At 39.7% G+C, this 21,361-nt stretch overlaps 1 protein-coding gene across 3 annotated transcripts in view; it reads right to left on the reverse strand.

Annotated features, from left to right (window-relative positions):
• The window catches only part of RASGRP3 (RAS guanyl releasing protein 3), a 59,482-nt gene that overhangs the window by 31,298 nt on the left and 6,823 nt on the right, over positions 1 to 21,361 (reverse strand). For 2 of the 3 annotated variants that reach the window (XM_032684212.1, XM_032684210.1), the window contains exon 1: positions 16,517 to 16,627. The exons of the other annotated variant lie outside the window; for it this stretch is intronic. The gene's annotated coding sequence lies outside the window, so the exon portion shown is untranslated. Of the gene's footprint in view, positions 1 to 16,516; positions 16,628 to 21,361 lie in introns of those variants that run through there. 3 annotated transcript variants of the gene reach the window in all.

Here is a 21,361-nt window from a genome sequence, read left to right on the forward strand (position 1 = left end):
AACCCACCATATCACAGACCTTGTACTGCAAACTCAGTCTTGGTAGGACAGGCATCCTTCATCCTTTTTACTAACCCACCTTGACCCCTCCCAAAGGCCGATGTTTCAATGAGCACAATGCTCTCTGAGCTAGGTCTCTGTCAGCTTGCAGCCCTGGAAACACCACTGTGGTCCAGCCTCCCAAGTGACACCAGGCTATGGTAGCTTTGCTGGCCCTGCTGTTGTCACCTCAGCCACCAGCTCACACCCACTGTGTGGGCAGGTATGCTCCTTCTTCAGCAAAAGGAAGGGTCAACATATTCTGACACAACTTCCACCTCCTGGAAGGAGGAGAAGTTGCTGCTCATTCAGGATGGGTCTGCAGTACTGAGCTGACCATGCCCAGACTGGCTGCCGGGTGCTGAGGCCAAACAGTAGAGGTTGGCCTGCAGCTCCATCAGTGAAGTCTCTCAACCTCCCAGGTAGAGTTGGCATATGGAAGCTGTTCATCTGATCCACTTAGACCACTGACATGTCAGGGATGCTCTAGCAGTACAGCGCACTGCATCCCAGCACCTGGAAAAGTGTCCTGCACTGAATATTTATCTATAGACCCAGCTTCAGAGTCCTGTGGTGTTGAGGCTGCTCTAAGCATGCAGCAGTGTTTTGCATGGAAGACCTTCAAAATATACCATTCAGCCAAGGATGCAAGCCTTATGAGGACAAGCTGAGGGAGCTGGGATTGTTTAGTCTGGAAAACGGGAGGCTGAGGGGAAAGCTTATCACTCTCTACAACTACCTGAAAGGATGTTGTAGTGAGGTGGAGGTCAGTCTCTTCTCCCAGGTAACAAGCAACAGAATGAGAGGAAATGGTCTCAAGTTCCACCAGGAGAGGAATTAGATTGGATATCAGGAAAAACTTCTGCACGGAAAGGGTTTCCTTTGAAACATGCTACTCAGGGAAGTGGTTGAGTCACCATCCCTGGAGGTATTTAAAAGGTGTGTGGATGTGGCACTTGGGGACATAGTTTAGTGGTGAACTTGGCAGTGCTGGGTTGATAGTTGGATTTGATGATCTGAAAGTTGTCTGTTCCAATCTAAACAATTCTATGATTCCATGTGATTATTTTTCAATGTGTTCCTACATCCAGGTTCTTTCTGATCCCATCCAACAATGGATTTAGGCATGACGCTCTTTTCCTTGAAGCTGAGAGAAGGACCCTGGAGGACATAAACACAGCTCACTGAACAGTGAATTTCTATACACCAGTGCACACACAGTGCTGCAGGCCAAGTCAGCCGACAGAAAACTAGAGCAGAGAGGTACAAGCATTAAATCCTGCCTCTTCCTCCTAACCAGAAGAAAGCACTTTCCTCTGAACTTGGTGGTGCAGAACCACTTCTTGATAGAACGCTGTTTTTCCAGAAATCACACAGAGCTCCTACCTGCCACGAATTGAGAGGAAATTAATCCTTTCACACGTCAGTAAGCAGTCAGAGCACTCATCTAAGAAAAAGGGGGAGGTGGGTACACACCTGGGCCCTGGTCCTCGGCTTTGAACCTGTTCTCTGCATTGTAGCAGAAGGCATTGTAACAGCTAGCTCTGGGGGTAGACTGGGCAGCCTCAACCCTTCCTGTAAGAGCTGGGCTATCACGCAAAACCTAAAGTTTTCTGAAGTGAACCAGAGATATATGACTCTCTAATTTACTGGTCAGGCCACATGAACCATGGTTACCCTAGGTTCAGTCTCTTTCCAAGATTGTTTATTTAAAGTGGAAAAAAAGGTAAGTAGAGTATTTGCTTGGTTTACTTACTTTGAGAGTTAGCCAGCAGCTGAGCAGGGTTTTTCAAGATCACAGCTTTGCACTTTGGCAGCTAACTTTTGTTAGAATCCCACCTTGGGCATGTTTTTCCTTTTTTCCATTCCAAAATCATCCTCCAAGTGCTTAAATTACTGGCGTGATTTTCACAGAGCCAGCTATCTAGCTTCATCTGACTTAGTGTTTTTTTCAAGAGGAAAAAAATAAAATAGTTTTTAATCAGCTCTTTAAAAAATAAAATGGAGAAAAGCTATTGCATTTTCTGTCTATCCCTTGAAAATTGCTGAGCATGAAATGTAGGAATGGAAAAGACTTGATCTGACTTTTCAGTTTTGTAAGTATTACCATCCTCCATAATAAAGCATAGAAGAGTATCATCTCTGTCTTCTCTTGACAACAGTATAAAGACAGCCATGTAGTAATCAACAAGTAATTCTCAATATAAAATTGCAGGTTTGCATTGGTTTTTTTTCAATTATGCGACAACTACTTAAGTAGCACATACCTAGGTCCTAACACTACAGTACTATCCTCTAAACAGCCTATCTGACCCCTAAAGGTCAGAGTATTATTCTAATAATACTTCTAAAAGAAGAATAAAATATTTCCACTGGATGAAGAACTGGCTGACGGGGTCTGAGCCAAACCTGCTATCACATCTCTTGACTGCAGACTCCACCAACCACAACCATTACATCATTCGTACAATTAAGCACCGCTGTTCTACTAGGACAATAAACAACTTGTCTGTATCGTGCCACAATAGTATCCATCCACACTTGCAGAGATGGATGAGTAAAATACAACTACAAATGTCATCCACATAAACTAAATAAATTATGTTCCATCAATGGCTCAATGCAAGAAAAGCACAAAAATAAAAATAAAATAAAATCGTAGCAGAGTTTTTCTACATTTAAAGAATTAAAAATGTTTGGAATATGTGGCTATTATTAAAAAAATTGATTTCCAAAGGTTTAGTTGGAATAACCTAGAGAATCTCTGCCCCCAGCTGCTTCCCAGTGTAACTCTGAAACATCTCATTGCCATCTGGCTGTTTCAGGAGGATTCGTTAAAGCTAGAAAACAAAATCAGAACTCACTCAATATGTCAGGGAATGATTGCACACTATAATGAAAAAAAAATTTCCCTTATAATGGAATTACAAATCCTACTAAGTTTACTGATGTTAACAGAGGCTGTTAAGGACACAGGAGGCACAGAATCCTCCACAGTCACCCATTCTCATTTCTTTATCAGGCCACTTAAAATTACAGTCTCCACTGCAAGTAACCCTCCCAGTGCCAGAAAGGGGTTTCAGAGCAATAGTCAGGAATGGGTGAAGGATACAACAGTAGAAATATGATCGATATAGGCCTTAACACTCCCTTGAAGTTAACAGCTTTGTCTAAGAGACCCCCTTTATTTAGATAGTAAATACAACCATAATATCCCTGTGAACCAAGTGAGGGTATTAGGCATGTCATGCTTTATTTCATGAAATATTTCTATTATGGGATGCACATTCCTACTAAGGGGGAAAACAGAAACACCTGTAGTGATGTGCTCAGAATTTAGAACTTTGTTATGGACTAAACTACAAAATAGAGAGTCCCTTCCAAGTCCTGCCATCACCCTGACTGCCACATGCACACAATTACTTTAAGCAGATGGCTTTCCTTAGTACCCTTGTGCAGTGTAATTGCATTTTTTGTTCAACATTTTGAAAGTCTTGAGATGGTGCTATTATGGACTGTCTTGACAGATAACTTAAAACAAACGTGTAGGCTGTGAGCTCCTGTGACAGATGTGGTCAAGTGTAATACATTAGTTTTTAGAAGCAGCAGGATACCCTGCCGGTAAACTTGTGGTCTTGTGCAAAAGCACCAAATGGTATGAACAGGGTGTCAGCATGAAGCCAAGTTTTAAATGTTGTCTTCTGTCCTTAGTAAAACCAAAAGACATCACTACTACTCCTGGAGACTACTAAGGGGACATCCACACCTACAAGCTACAGCAGTTTAACTAATATTAAAATGTCAAGCCAGTACAAATCCCTGTGTGGGCACTCTTATGTGGATTTCAAGCAAGTTATATTGGTTACAGATTCAAGCTAACCCAATAATTTGGTTTTAAATAGGCTTAAATTTGACATACAGAGTAATATTTATTTAGTAAAATGAAATTTAAACAGCTTTTTAGCAAGGCCAAAGTAAATGTACGTGTAGCATTTTCCCCATTAATTAAAAGTGAGCCATTTTCCTTCTACTTAGGGACAATAAATAGAGCCACACGCAAACAGTCCAACTTTGACACAGAGGCACCTCTATGAGTCTCAGTTTATCCACAAACTTTCCAGGGGCTTGCACACACGAGACTCATATTCTTTACAAGATTAGGACATTCTTGGGGCTTTAAGTCAGACCTCCTCTCATCTCTCCCTCCTTGGAGCCTACACAACACTCCACTGAATGCTTACATTAACAACTTCCACTTGGCTGCTGGAGGAGTGCTAAATGTGAGCAGCTGAACAGGGAAATCAAATCAGTAGCAGTACGCAGAAAAAGAAGCTGACAAGAAATTAAGAGTCTCATGAGAAGATTTAAGGGTAATTTCTCTTGCTATGACTTTTTCTGTCATAATCTTATGTCCAGGGCAAGCTTTTCAGGACAGACTTCACCTGCTACCTTGTAGATGTAGTGGAGGCTCTTGTGGTAAGACCCTTTCTTATGATCAGTCTCCACACATATTAGTTAGTAATTACCATAATAAGAATCCCAGCTGGAACACGTAAGTGCTGCAACTTTGCCTACACAAGTGCAATCAAGACGTGTTCGGGCCCAAGTCAACACAGGTCTTAAATTGCATACTGCATGGTTCCTGAAGTTTATTCTCTCCCAGGAATCACGTATTTTCTGTAGTTGGTCAGTACCAGTTTATTTATTAACGTACGAACAATCTGTTTCTGGAAAACTCTGAGCAAGTGACATACGTGATCAGGTTTCTCCAGTATCTGACACATGATGCTGTGCTAGGTAGGAAAGGGCAGTGATACTGGGCTATAAGGCAGCCTAATATCGCCACTTTTGTCCCAGCCCATGACGTCAACATCACATGCAGCTGGCTGCAGGATAGCACATCTGGCTTCCAATAATGTTTGTCATGTGGAGCAAGGACACAGAACAAGGGAGAGATTGTGGCATTGCTCCATGAAGTAAGGGAGGTGAGGGGACAGGGGAGGAATGAAAATTACTCGTGAGAGTATTGGGCTCATCTGATGTGACTTCCCAACATTCATTCACCTTTTCTACACACTTTCAGATAGTAGTTATACAATAAACCACAGCAAATGTCTGCACCCTATTGCTTAGATTCACTCTTTTTCAGGATCAAAGGAGAACTTCAGAAGACACTAAACAGAGTGGGACATCTGCAAAAAGGACAGGACAGGGGGATGGTTAAGCATACATTGCTGGTGGATGACTAAAGCCAATCCTCTTACTAACAACAGACACTGCACAGGGGAAATCAGCGACTCTATAGCTCTATAGACTCCACAGGTAAAGTTTTACTTGTTCCATTTCATTTGCCAACCAGAAGCCAGTGTAATCACTGTAAAACTTAATTCCTTGACTATTAACATAAATATTTAATTACTGATTTTTGTACTGGGAAACAGTACAGGCTAAACTTCACTCCAGACACCTGTCCTTCTCCCTTGCTATTGCTGCAGGTTACACTGAGTCCCTTCAGCGAGACAATATGCAGTGCAGGAGGTCAGGGTCAATAGTCAGCAGTTTCTCTCTGCTGCTCCTTCCTTCTCACTCTTGTCCTATGCTCCAGCCTGGGTCCTTTATGGGCCACAGTCCCTTCAGAGCTGTACCTGCTCTGGCATGAACTCACCAATGGCAACGGTCTCTTCAGGGAAGTACCTGCTCTGCCACAGAGCACCTCCCTGTCCTCTGACCTCGTTATTCCCTATGTTGTTTCCTCTTCCTCTCCATTCCCTTGCTCTCTCTGTGTTCCCTCCCCCTCAGAATTTTCTGCCTTTTCTTCAATACGTTTTTACAAAGGTGCCACCAACTCAGCTGATGGGCTCAGCCATGCTGGGTTCCTTGCAAAGACAGCTGGAAGTGGCTGTGTCTGACACAGGGCAGCACCTGGTCTCCTCCTTCAGAGGCCACGCCTGCAGCCCCCCTGCTGCCAAAACCTTGCTATTTACATCTAATATAGCCTCTAAGGGGTGAGTATTTGTGCCTTAGCACAAAAGTATTCAAGTTACAAATTTTCAGAATGTATTTTACTATGCTTAATTTTGAAGGACGGCTCCACAGATATTTACTTTCAGGTCATCATGGGTCACCCAATTAACATAGAAGGCATAGAAGGGTATTTTAAACTATTTCAGGCCCTAAACATTTATTGTTCTGTGGGAATAGATGTTAAATGAATAGGGCTGTGAGTAAGAAACCAAGTGATTATACGGATCCACTCATATGGGCCACCAAGCTGTTAGCTCAGAGTCATATAATGTCTTGTATAAGTTCATTGATTAGCATGTGGGGTACAATACATGCTGACCTAACATAAAGAGAAGCTTACAGAAATCGTGAGGAATGCCAATGAACAGTCACATGATCAAATACTTTCAGTAATCATCAAGTCACTTGATTAAGGCTTGAGCTGCTTAGATAGCATTTTGTTTAGCATTCTTTCTGTGAAACATAACCAGGATGATTTCAGAGATAACAGGAAAAAAAATCCCCCAGGTTTCCTCACTTATAACCCCCCCTAAAATAATAGATAGCTTGATAACTGGATTTGTAAAAACAACAAAGGTTTCATTCTCAATTGAAATTCTAACATTTTTTGCAATGGATTATCTACCATATTTTAGCTTTGTGCCATCCACTTCTATATTTTTTTCCTGTATTTACTTTGTTGGCATTTGCCTCTGTAACTCTAGTTAATAATGGCAGTAAAATCTGAACACACGTCCTTGAGTTATTCCATGTACTATGCTGTTGACATTTTACTTCCACTTTCTATGGGTCAAGGTAGTACAATTGCCCAGAATGCATCAGGTTAAAAGGGAGAGCTAAGGAAAACTTTAGTTTGTTTTCAAAAGAAGGAAAACTTACAGCGATACTTCTCAATAGATTTGTCACAAAAATTGTTTTGCTATTCCTAGTAAAGCAAAAATAAAATTACAAATATACAACATTTGATTAACGTGCATGACACCAGGGGATGCAGCTCTTCTGAGAATCTTTGCCCTTCAGACAGAGTAGAGACCTCCAGCAGCAAAGTGTAACCCATTGGGAGAGGACAGCAACAGCAGTAATAGTTCACATGGTCTAACTCAATGTAAGACCTATAAGCCTTCAGAGAAACTCTTGGCAAAACATAATTCATATTTATTCTATTCATAGACTTGTATATAGCATCTTGCAAGAGTAAGTTTGATTTGTTAATCTAGTCAAGTCAGTGGAAAGAAGCAGTTTATCAGTATGTATTCTTGACTGGTTACACTGTCACATGTCTTTAGTGAGGCTGGACCATCCCAAGAAAAAACGGGGGCTTTAGTTATTTTAGAAAACATATGGGGAAATAATAAACCCTTTACTTATGAAAGACAACCCCCCCATATATTTATTACCTGTTATGTTATTTTATGTTATTAATATCTGTTATGAAATATTTTAATATTTTATTATTATTTACATTAGTCAGCTATATTCCCTTAAAGACAAGCTAGAAAAATCACATTTACTTATTAATTAGATTACTAAAAAATCCCAGGCCCTATTCACCTAGAGCTTCTGATATGTTCATTTTGGAGATCTACCTTTTCCCACACAAAGTTCATTTTGTCTTATTTGTAACTAAGCCAAAATTTTTCTGTACTAGCATAGTCCCTGGTTACTGACTTCTTTGAAACTGTTGAATATTCCAAGAGTTACGGCAATTTTAAGAGTCAGCACTGTTTTCAGTTTCACACCACTTTTTGATCAATTTTAAGACAAAGAAGAAAAGTAAGAGCATGTAACTCAGATATCCAAATTCAGTAAGTTGCATATCAAGTTATCAGTCTGACAAACCCATAGCTTCCAAATTGATTTTCCCTCAGAAGCAGCTTTTTCACTCATTCTGTAATTTCCAATTATTCCCCACTGGCAGACAGCCACACTGCAAACATTTGTGCCACCTTTTATAATTATACCACAGGAACGCAGGCACCTGGGGAGCTTCTCAACCCTATCAAGCTCTATGAGTTTGTGCTGGTCACCCAAACAGCAGAGATTATAACTGTCTGAAAAAGCAATATGTTAAAACACACCTCTTTCATTGGCCATCTCTGCAGCTATGTTGTGTCAAGGTAAGACAAAATCATTATCTGCAGTCCCAGAAACCAGTAGGGAGAATTTAAGACCTCCTATTTACCTGCTATTTCCAGCATTGATGACCATATCTGATTTCTCACTCTGATTTCTGACTTTCCCCAAACACCTACAGTTACTTTACATCTACCAAAAGGAAGGCTATTACATTTTGAAAAGGGGAGGTTCAGTGCCTGTTTATTTTTTCTTCTTTGGCACTGTTAGCCCGTATATTACGTCACATCTCTCCCCGTGAATTCACAACCTATACCTATCCCATGTGAGGAGAGGCCCCTCTGTGTAGTGAAAGTAGTTTTTCAGCTGACTTTTCCTCCTGTGACTACAATCAAAACATAGGTTGGCTTCAGAAATATCTCGACCACACATTTACAGCCTGGGAAGTACTTATCAGTGCAGTAAATTGAAGGCAGCAACTGGCAAAACAATAAAGGCAGGAAGAGGTTTTCAGAGACTTAAGTAATGGGAAGCTGGATGTCTGAGATGGAGCAAGTCAGAGTTAAAAGGACAGAGGGGCAGGACAGAGCCTTGGCTCCTTTTTCCCATTTGGCTGTTATAGTGCATTTCTAATCAGATAATTCTTTGTTTTCCCTTTGATGAACATAGAAAATATTTCACATGTAACTGCTATTTCCCTGCAGACCTGTTAATAGGTCCCAGACAAGGAGGGAGGCTGGACCAGTTGCTAATGGCCAGTAACCCTTCTCAATCCCTAGTGGTAACTGCCCATTCATTTGAGAGCAGTCACTCTTTAAAGAGAGATTGCAAATTGAAATAATACACTAGAAAACATTGACAGACACGCATGACAGTAGACAGACTTGCTGTGTGATCCTAGGAGCTCATGCTAATTGCTGTCTTCTGCACACTCACACGAACCAGGGATGCCTGGCTTGTGTGATGCTATGGTTTTGCAGCTGCAGAAGTCATCAACGACTCACGACTCATGGGCAAGCTGGTGTGCCAAAAGGCTGGTGGACTGAAAACACAGCCTGGAGATCAGGAGAGAGCCAGTATCTTTCTTTATAAAATTCTGTCAGCAGATGCTGGACATCAAAATACATAAGCAGTTTCTTACCTGTAGTTATTTTTTATGAGTTTCCCTTGGGAAGATGGGTGAAACAATGGCAGTGTCAGATTTCTTAATGATGCAAAGAGAGTCGTTTAAACACAGTGATACAGTGTTTCTTAGCCCAGTTCAGAGTTTTTTGAAATGCTAAGCCTCCAATAGAGAAGGACAGGAAAGAGATTATTCGTTGGTTTTAATGTGTTTGACTGGATTTTGTACTTTTTTTCAGAGGTAACAAAGTAACCACCAGTGAGCTGACTAAACCTTCTTTGCTTACTAAGCAATCTACTAAGAAGCACACACTGGTTAGTACAACCATAAGGAGACACAGCAAACCTCTAAAACTGTTTATGGTACAAAAAGTCTACAGAGTACAGGATATGAGAACAGTGTCACCACAATTCCTATATTCCTATATCCAAGCTTTTGGAACAGACTGGCTTTTATTAATAACCACATACCTTCCTAACAATAAGACACTTTGCAGCCAACAAGCTAAATGCCTTCTTTAAAAGGAGAGTAACATAAGAAGGTGCTATATATAAAAATATACAGAACAGCATGACAACTTGAAAAAGGGGAAGGAGCAGTGTAAAAAAAATTTTCAAAGAAAAAAAGAGGAAAAGCATCTTACAGTTCCTGCTTTAATAAGTAATACATCAAACAAGTAACTTTGATCTTTATTTTGCTAATATTATTTTAGTAGTTATATATTTATTGTATGAAAGAATATTTAACACAGGCTTGCAGCTACACAAATATTCCACTTCCACAACCACAGAACACATTGCTACAATAGGACTTCAGAAAAACAAACCGTACCAAAACCCATAGGTTAAGTTTGCAATGCTCATGTCTTGATACAACACTAATTCTCTAAAGCTCACGTATGCCAAAGATTCAGCATTATCTGAAGAGCAACAAGAGCAGCTGCTATGGCTGCAACAGCTGAGAATCACATACTCCACCAAGTGTACTTCTGGCTGTGTAGATAAAACCCTTTCAGTCAATTGGTAGTATAATGCCTTTGCAGTGGCCAGTTCAGGCCACTCCAAGCAACTTGAAAGACAGTTATTAAATTCACCTAAACCTGTTTATTTTGTATTTATAGAGGAAACTCATAACTATTTACTCCTTAGCATATATTTATCAAATTTAAGGAGCTCATCAGAATTTCTTGAAGGATCTGCTAAACTCCAATAATTGTTAAAAAATTAACAATGTGGCTATGTAGTAAAGCTAATATGAAGTGAAAAATGGGGTCAAGTAAGAAAAGGTAATTAAAAGGTGGAAGGCGTCGGGAAGATCTTGATTTAAAAGCTGACATAGAGGCTTAGGAACTTGTTTTCCCTGCCTCAGTATTTAGCATTGAAAGGCTGACTACAATCAAGTTTTAAAAGCACCTCCATCCTTTTCAAGCTTGCTTACAGGAGCAAATTATATTTCTATAAGCACTAGTATACCAGATAACCATGCTTAGGTCAAAGTTTACCCCAATTTCTTATTCAATACAGTTAAATTAGTGCGAGAATTCCAAAAAAAGCAAGTTTTGAAACACAGACAGGAAGTAAATTGCAAAAGAGCTTTTCCTTAAGATACATTAATCTGAAAACCACCTCTCTTATTTTAGTTCTGCAGTCTTGGCTCCCTTTTAGTTCTAGGGCCTGACTCCATCGGTATGATTCTCAGCCTGACCTTTCACTTCTCACCTTGTCACCTTAGAAGGTGACTGCCTAGAGCTTGTAACCTCTTCCTGCATTTTCAATGTTGAAGTCCAAGTCAGCAACATCAAGAAGCTCCCTGTTTAGGTCAGTCCTAAATTCTTTTGTGATCTGTACACACGAAACTCCTCTCTCTGTGTGAAGCATCCTTTAGTCACATCCAGCATGTCAAGCCTGTACTAGATAGGTGCAGCTGTGATGCCCAAGCTCTTTTCCCAAGACCTCTGAACACTCCTTAAAGCTATGAGAGATACAGAATCAACTCTTCCAATTAATGGAAGGATTTAAAATCTTCCATTATCTTGGTTGAAACTACAGAACAGAATTACCATGCTCAGAGCACCAGTGTTACATGAAATAGTGATCTGCATGGAGAAAGCAAGCAAGAGCATGACTATAATTTAAGGGGAAGAGCGCTCACTCAATAAGAGGTGGGGGGGAAAGTGAATTCTAGTTCCTGCCCCAGTGCCTACTTAAGATAAAAATACATGGACAGTCATAAGGGAAGGGCCTGGAAACCAAGAGTTTTAGGAAGGGTGGCAGCTGTTCCAGGAAGTATGTGTTCATGAATTTGGTAAAGCAGAATATGAGTAAGCAAGCTAAAGTAGGCAAGACGTCTTTAGCAGAGGAGACTATTTTTAGTCTTTTAAGGAAGCTATTTTATGAACAGTGTGATAAGGCTGGAATGTAATGGCTATTCTGATTTGGATGACAAAAATCACTGTATATCCAGACAGTAAGTTGACTCCAGCCCTAATTCAGCAAGGATTTTCTGATGTAATTTTCTCCACTGGTAATCAATAGTGTATTTGCATAAACCGATTTTTTTACTTCCCACTAGCAACACCAGAAATTTCCGAACCAGCTCTGGGTTCAAAGACTGGGTCACTGCAGAACAAACAGAACTAACCAACTCATGCTACAATAACCAGCACCAAGATTGGGCAAGCCTAAGTGAAATACAGGTTATGAATGGAAGTCTACCTGTAATAATGCTATTTCAGATTAAGGAAATTCAATTTAGTGAGACCAGAGTTTAAGCTGGAGAAATGTTACATCTTTTTAAAGAACATGAACAAGAGTATAGCATCACAACAAAGAATATATGCATGGTCATGTGTCAAAGGCAGCTTTATCAACATGTTTAGCAAGCATGCAGATACACCCTATATAAGTAATCTTCAATCTATTTGACAATATCGTGTGTGACTTACTTAAATTCTAGCCTCTAAGACTGATTTCTACATCGAAAACCATCAACCTGTTCCAGGCACGGGGAGCAAAATATGCTTCAAAAATGATGGAAAATCCTTGTTCATCTCGGATATCCTGCTCCTGCACACACTTGCTGCACTTCGGTCTCTCTCACACAAGCCCACTGCTGCTTTGATTGCAACAGGTTTCCATAAAAGGGGGTAAAAAGAGAGGCAGTTTTAACAGCAGTGGAAGGAGTTGTATATGGAAATATATTGGTATATATAACACTTTATATATATGTCTCTCTATATATATATAAGCTACTGTATGTTGAGCTTGGTATGACTTTTGTCATAGTCCAAAGCAGACATACTGCTGATTCAGTAATATTACATTTGTGTTAATTTGATACAGTTATTTTCTGTTTGTGGGAACTAAATATATAGAGTATCTGAACAAGAATAGCACAGGTTTCACTAATTTTCCATATATGATTATGCCTGGCAGGTTCTTGAGGTGCTGAAGCCTTCTCCCCTAGCCTGAGAAACTCCAAATCATTAGTAAAGAACATATGCATAAATCACAGGTGGGGGAGTACTCTGTAGAGAGAGTCAAACCATTTCACCTATTTGAATGTGGTCAAGGGGAGAAGTTATTCAGAGAAGTGAGATAGCAGATGGCCACCAAAACAACCAGAGTAGTTCTCAGGGGTAATTGTGTTTTCTGCTGAGCTCTAAACATCACTCCTGTGGGTATTTCCACACTCCTACACTTTGATCCTGACTTCGTACACACTCAGAGGTTAGCTGAACTTTCTGATGGGGCCTCTCATGAATTCAGCTCAGTGAATCGCTATGCGTTTGCAGGATTAGTCTTTGTATTTGAACCAGCCTCATAAAATCTGTATTGTTGATATTGCCAGTCTTGTAGCTGATATTTGTTTACCTTCATTAAAAGAGAAAAGTTATCCCTTGTCGCAATATCTCTAATCTCGTGGTCAGGTGGTTTTTAGGTATGTTATACTTATAAGCAAACATATTAATGAAAAAGTACTACTGCACTGGTTATTCACATTGAATAGAAAAAACACAGACAAAATCAATGAAGAGTAAAACCCAGAAGACCTGAGAATTTATTTCAGACTTTTTATTCAAACACTCATGTATAAAATATTGCTATTCCTGACTTATAACAATGGGCCAACATGAAAACACGTTTGTCAAATTGAGCAATGAAAAGTGAACATACCATAAATGTGTTAACAGAAAACATTCAGTACAACTTGTTTAGAGTACCTGTACAAATATACTGTAGCTGGGCCTGGACAGCTTAGGAAAAAAAGAAAACCACAAAAGTACCCTTACAGTATTTTAAAAGTAGTTTCCTCTCTTTATTCAGGAACATCCTGGGAGTGGCTCCTCTGTATAATGGCATTTTCAACCAGAGAGACGGGCTAGCAAAACTGCAGCTACTTTTTAGCTAGATGTTTTGATATAGAGCAGAAATATACCCATTCAGAGAACTGTAAGGCTGCCCTGATCCTTTCCTCAGAGTAAAGGAAAAAGATTTAATAGGAACCTTACAATACTGTCAGTGATATGGATATATATTGAGCTTCTGCAGAGGGACAGCAATGCTCACACTGTTACTCAATCCCCTCTACCATGTAACAAAAAAAAATCCAGGATGAACACTTTCTGTTACGTACTGGGCTTTCCAGAGACTCATCAATGGGAAAGCCAAGGGCAGAGCACTTCCCTGAATAAAGCATGCTAAAATTTAATTATTGTGCTTCATATCTATGCAGACCTGCCTCAACTTACATGAACATAATGGGTGTGTATATTTAAAAAGCTGAGTATGTGTTTTTATGAGATAAGGATATTGTAAAATAATATAAAAGAGTGTTGATACAGAGGCTGTGTGTTCTGATCAAATGCAAAATCAATGTGTGCCCCAGTAGTGTTCCCTGACTGGTACTGCAGTAATAGATGTTGCAGTTGGAATTAATGAGAAAATCCAAAAAGTGAGGAGAGCCCGAAGACTGTAATGTACTCATTTCTCAAAGTATGCTCTGTGTTTAACAGAGTATTCCCACCAAAACAGGTTGGTGATAAGGATTGAAACAATTACACCCTTGAAAATCTTGTAATGTTGATCAAGTTTTCTTTATTTTATGGACAGAGAATTTAAAAGTCTAGTCGTGAGCCTTGAATTTCATTCAAAATTAGATACAGTAATGACAGCTGGAAGTCGTAAATAAAGCAGAGTTGTTTATCTTACGCTTTGCAGATCCAAGTGATGAGTTTTTCTCCTTGACTGTAAGCGACCTTAATAATCAACAGTATAGAGGCACAAACCTAAGCTTTCCCGCCACATTTCTTTGAGACAATTCAGTTACCACTGTGACAATATGTTTTCAGACATTATTACCTGAAGACAAGCTCAGCACTGCAGTTATCTAATGTTTACTATGTAATCACCACTTTGCCCCTTACATACCACACTGAATTACCACAGCTGCCTGAGAACAAAATCAGCTGCACAAGAGGTAGCTCATAATCCAGTTGTTGTAGAACCATATGGCTTTACATCAACCTTTTGCACCAACACTGGCACAGCAGTTGTGCCAGAGACAGGGAAGAAGAAGTTACAGCAGGAATAGATTGAGCTTACATCTCTTTTCTGATGGATTTGTGGTTTATCTTAGTTTCAAAGCACGTTCCTTCAACAGTTCTTTTCATCTGACTGGACTGTTTGTTTAACTGAGACCACTCATTACAAATACAAAGTACAATGTCTGGAAACAAGCACACTGTGGCATAGTCGTATTCAAAATGCCGAATGCCTACTATTCTGAAAAAAACCAAACTTACTCTGGGATCAGAATAAAAAGCAACAGTGGACCAGTTATTCTCTCTACCCCAAAAGGAATGGAGATGCGGACAGGCCAGAGGGGCCCAACTGCAGCCGAGGTTCCCAGGGGACTAGGGGCTCCTGAGCACAAAGCCAAGCACCTCAGGACCCAGTGGCCTGCTCCATTCATGATCTTGCATGGTATCTGTGTGGGAGGGCTGCAGTGTAACCATAACTGATAGTACTTCAGTTCTTGGTTCGAAGCTAGTCTACCCTTGGAGACACAAACAGGCAGGAAGCCAAGTAGACTTCTAATTTTGTGATAATTGAAACTGTTGACATTTTCCTATAAAATTTCTAATTAACTGACAAAGCCATAAACTGCAGTTTAAAAGAAAAATTGAAGTTTTCAGAGAGAAATAAAGTTTCTCTTTCTTATGTGAGAAGTCTTTGAATAAAGTTTATTTTCCCCACCTTTAAAGGAGGGACTGCATGCAATCTGTCAGTGTTTATGCTTGGACCTTCCTCAACAGGAAGGTTGCTGCTCTCTACCTCTGTCCTGCTTTAACCTTCCCCAAAGCACCTGGCATCCCTCAGTCTCATCACATATCAAGATCCATCACTCCTTCATTTGTTTACATTCTTCATAAATCTTCATCCAAAAAACCCTAATTCATCTCTATGTAAATAATTGATCAAAAGTTCCTTTTGATGTATCCCATGCTCCAATTTTAAAAGAAAACTTCAGACTGTAACAGTCAAAAATTATCAGACAGGGAAATCAATCACTCATGAAACAAAACCACAGAAAATGCAAGTGTCCAAAAATAAATTTAATTAAGAACTTGGAGATATGTAGGAGACTCCATCCCTGTTTTAGGGAGGATTTTTTTCAATCTTCACAATCTAATTACGCATTACCATCCAGAATGACTCAATAATATCTTAATAAGTATATCTTCACTGTCTTCCTGTATTTCTCACTTCTACCTTTTTCTTTCCAAAAAAAATCTCTGCATTCAACCTCAAAAAGTAACCAGTCACAACCAACTTTGTTCAGATTAATCACACTATTTTGAGGAAGTACCTCTGTCAATTCCTTACATGCATTCTTTTAAGCCAAACACTGAAATTGCTCTATACTCATTGTATCACTACCTACCAAGAAAGGAAAATACAGTCATCATAAACAGCCTCCTCACTCTGCCATCTGAGTAAATAAGCACCATTTTCCCTACCTGGCTAGTATAAGGACAAAACACTGTACCTGCCTGGTTCCTGCAAGAGCAAAACCAATGCTGTTGTTAATCACAGATCAGAAAAATATAGGCATTCTGATCATGAATGACTGCTCATCAATGAAGTTTCAAAAATATGCCTCACCCTTAAGTGTTTTTATGAGAGGTCTAGGATGAAAATAGGAAAGCAGTGGCAGTTTAGGAAAAAAAAATCAAAAACAGGGAAAATCACTTACTGTGCCTGGTTCTGCAGAGGTATTCGACGCAAACATCACCCTTCCTTGTCCAGCTGCCAAGTGCTAAAGCATGAAATGAGCAGCTGTTTCCTTCAAGCTGGGGCTGTGTGTCTTAACTAGTCACATGCCCCTCCTGATAAATCTCACTGCCGTGCCAGGAGGTTAGAATCTGAAGATCATTATTCCCCCTATTAGAAAATCCTTTTCATAACAGCAGTCTTTGCTAAAGCATTTGACAGGAACATGGTACTATGTGCTCCAAAACTTCTGGGTGTTTGTTAGTGTTTTTTTGGTTTGGGGTTGTTTTTTTTTTTTTTTTAGCCGACTAACACCAAATGCCTTAAATGACAGTAGGGGCAGCACAAATGGAAAGTTAAACACATCCCTATTGATTACTTCAGGTTTGTTTCTGACTTCACATTTTGCTGTGTTTAAATATAGGAGTTTAAACCTAAAAATCCTAAAACCTCGGGAGTAAGACAATTTAAAATACTGTGGCATTCGTAATGTCTTTAAGACCAGATTATTCCAAAGATCATGAAAAATATGTGAACAATCCCACTTTGGGGGACTAGTTGTACTTCCTTAAGGGGCAACATTACTACCTTTTGTGTTTGGACAGTAGAGCAATGAATACCTTATTACTACTGGAGATCATTTTAATTTTCTTATCTAGCATTTTTGCAGCATGGGGTAGACATTGTATAGTCAGAATGTGATAGACCCTTTGAGGTGGGACTATTAGTCTAAACAGAGAGAGCAAAACGGGAAACAAAAGCATTCTTATCCCCATGTTCCCAGACGTAGGGCAAATGAAGGAGAAACACTGAAGTCAAGAAAGGAACAGATTTTGATGGAATTTTCCAGGGTCGTACATTACTGAAATTCAGCTGAGGCTCAATGCCTAATTCCCTTTAGCTTGGTCACATATTTAAAGATATTTAGATATTTAAAAACAAAGGCATGCAGTCTATGGGATTTTGAGGGCAAGGTGCAAACCACAATTTTCTGAATTTCTTAAATTCCCATCCCACGTATAGGATACATTGTGCTGAAAGTCTAGCAGTACTTTAAATTGGGAAGACTGACAGGACACAGGCAATTGTCACACCTCAGTATAGGATGTAGTAATAGTATTTTATTGTTTGGTAAGCAATCCAGATCTTGCAAGACTGCACAGTTCAGATTACAAAGGGGATTATAGGGTATTTTTCTGAAATACAAAGTGACCCATAGTTAGTGCTGCAACTGAGATTTGAACAAATTTAAGGAATTGCTCAGAGCCAGGTGTCTGTTGCTAAAATTGTTAAAATATAATATCATATCTAGGCGGCACATTTGTCAGAATCTGATGAAAGCCTGCAAACCCCTGAAGATGAGGGCTGCAGCAACAAAGGGTAACTCACGTTGCTTCCTTTGACCTTAAACCAGCTCTTCATGTTATATAAACTGGCACATGCTTGCAAAACCATGTAGCCACCAGTGCTGCCAGCGTAGCCTGGAGCAGGGAAGAAGCCCTCGTGCTAATTACCCATGGCTGCTTTTGCAGGCTTCTCCTGTTTCTCAGTACTCCCGGGAAACAAGTTTTCATAGGACAAACTTCCCATGTTAAATGGGCTCTCACAACCCAGCCAGGCATGGATGTACCCAGCTCGTTGCAGGGTCTCGTAGGCATCCTGAGAGGTGAGGGGGCCCCGAGTGCCATGGCCAGACCCATGGTAGCCCCAGCAGTCCCCAGGTCCCCATTGCAGCCGCCTCAGAACCCTCGTACTGGGGCCCTGAGGTGGGGGCTCCTGCTTGAGGGGCTTGAGCTCAGCACAGCCTCCATTCTGTGTGGGTAAGTGGGTCAGTACAGAGGGAGGAGGAATGCCTGGGAAATAGCAGATGTTTGCTGCAGGTGTGCGGGTCCATTTTGTCATGGTACACAACCTGCTGGGCAAGATATCAACAAGCTGCTCCTCATGGCTGTCCTGGGAAGCTCCAAAGAGGATGTCACAGGCCGTGGGGTGACCCAGGGGCCTGCTGAGGGGGTTTTAAAAGCGGAGGTTGTAAAAACTATGAATTTAAAAATGAGAAATAAACCCATGAGGAATGAGTTCATTTAAGTTTAGGTCACTAGAGGGAAAGCAATTCCAAAGAGGGACTGAGACCTGCCCTGGCAGAACTGAGTTGGAAGCTCAAGCAGCCCCCTGGCACAGATGGCTGCTCACAGAACAGGGTATAAACACCCAGCCTTGCTCAGAGAAAGGAGAAGGCACTTACTGTGCTTTAGGACATCGCCAATTGATCAAATGAGTTGTCTTTGATAAATGCCATTTCATTTCCCCTAAAAGTAACTGAGATCAAGGGTAACAGAACTTTATATGCAGCTTTAAAATTATTTCTAAATTTCTTCACAAACTTTGTTAGAAATTGACTCCCTTCTAATACTGAAGAAAACATGATTGAAATATGTTCCATAACAATCTACCAGTCCACAAATACAATTTCTGTTAATTCATCCATTTTTCTGATAACGCAATATCAACTGCACTCTTTTATACTTATCAGGACCCTTTAACAAAATTGGTTAAATACCGGTAGTACCTGGGCCATTTGAAATAGCACACAGTACAATGTCATCAGTCTGCACTGAATAGCTATCTTGTTTTTATTTGGTAGTTATGCTCCACACAGGAACATAATTTGCTGATAATGACTGAATGACAGTATTCCACAAACAACTTGGGATACACTCCCTAAAGAGAAAAGGAACCTTTGTACTTTCTGAAATGAGTAGACAAATAAATTTTTTTCATGGTTCAGTAAAAAATGCCATAAACTGATTGCGGTTTATGTGGGAAAAAGTTTATCTATCCTCATGCTAGACAGACAGTTTTAAGCCATCATGAAACAGAACAGAGAAATAATCTGGATACGAGTCCTGAAAATGAAGGTCTTAAAAGTTCTGTGGTGTGGGTTTTTTTCTTTTGTTTTGTTTTGGCTGTGGTTTTTTGTTGTTGTCCTTTCCTTACTTGAAGAAATACCAACATACAAAAGAAGATAAGGTAGTTAATGCAGACGTAATGAATTAAATGTTTTGGTCTTACACCTATCAGATGGCATCTTCTGTACGACAAAACCTTTGCTGTTTGGTGCACAATAGTATATTGCCTTCTTTTTCTGTTGAGAAAAAAATTGAAGACTGGATTGAAAAGAGTACATTTTTTTCTATGTGGCCATTAATGCCTCAAATGAAAACTAAGAAATGAATCTATATTTTTCTCAGACATGCTGGGAGAAATACTGAAAAGGAACAACAAAAAATTAGTACAGTTAGCAATGAATTGTGGTAGGGATATGTGAATGTAAGATTAAATTTTTAATGTCAAATAATATGGGTAGCTTTTAGAAAAGTTTCAAGGACTAAAGAATGGAACAGTTGCCCATTTTGGTTTAGGTTGAGATTAAGAAGTTTTTTGCTTTTATCGATGTTGGATAAATGGATCCAGACCCTCTTGCTATTATAGGAGAACCTGTATTTCATGGTTTCTTTTTAACTGTTGTTTCTCTTATTTCTTTTTTTTTAGACATACTATATCGTGTTTATCTGTCATTTAATTAACTGTAGGTGTATTCATTTATAAATTGATCACTTATAGAGAGCTCATCTCAACATCAATGCTTTGATACTGTGCAGATTTTTGGACTATGGAGTTATTTTCGGCATATGGCAATTATGGATGGCTGTTTTGTGGGTTGCCTGAAAATGTCTTTTTTCTGTTAACATATTCTTCTGGAGTTTATGTAACAGGAGATAAGACTCTTAGGGGACAAAAATATCAGGTTATACTTACTGCAAGTCTGTAGCCATTTGTTTCCTAAATGGCTGCATTGCAGTTTGACTTCAGCCTTTTAGAATATACGGAACCCGTAACTAACAGACAAACTGCCTGATTTGCTGGTCTACCTCACAGTCCCAGATATTATATAGCCTTCATTATCAGCACAAGTGAATGAAAGCAGATCATGGAAGCCCTCACAAGACAGGATGTTTTATAAATACCTAAGTGCAATTATAAGGACTGCTATAAATAGTCCAACAGCTCATACACAAAGCTGTCAGCTAAAGGACATATAGGGGCATACAAAATAGGAAATTTTGCTGAAAATACTGCATGTAAGGCTTTCAACCTTACATTGCATTAATTCAGTTTTAAACATCCATAGGCTATGTTACATCCTTTGCAATGTAAGCCAATCCCAAGTTCTTCAATATAATGCTCTAGGGGGCACAGGAGTACTGCAAATGCACAGTGTACCTCCCCTTTCATAGTTAAGGGTGCACCCTTAAGTGTTATAGTTAAGAAAGCAAGAGCTAAGATAAGTTATCAAATTAGGGCATCCCTAGGTATGACCCTTGAAATCAGTCCTTCCTTTATATCAGCAATTATGCACCATAGGTGGAGCCTATGTATTCATAGAGAAGCTGGAAATTTATAGTTTCTTCCTTATATCAACATTTGTAAGAAATTTTAATTATTAAAATTGTTACTGTTATTGTAAGACGACACTGATTTTTATTTCCAGCTCCCTTTGCTTGGTTTTGTTTCATCTTGAAGTACAGAGGTGGACTGACAAATGCAAGTTATTCCACACTGCGAATGCTAAAGAGTAGTGGCATCTCCTTTACTAAGACATAGGGTTAAATTATGCCATACAGTCAAAGCAGATGCTAAGGACCTCTTCTGTGGCAGTAACAATATACTCATGATTGTTTAAAAAAAACCCAGAAAACCAAAGTGACAAAAGCCATTCACTGTCTATTACCAACTAGATTGAGTAGCTATATTCCACAGGGTGGAA

Source organism: Chiroxiphia lanceolata, chromosome 3 (genome assembly GCF_009829145.1).
Source record: "Chiroxiphia lanceolata isolate bChiLan1 chromosome 3, bChiLan1.pri, whole genome shotgun sequence".
NCBI classification, from domain to species: domain Eukaryota; kingdom Metazoa; phylum Chordata; class Aves; order Passeriformes; family Pipridae; genus Chiroxiphia; species Chiroxiphia lanceolata.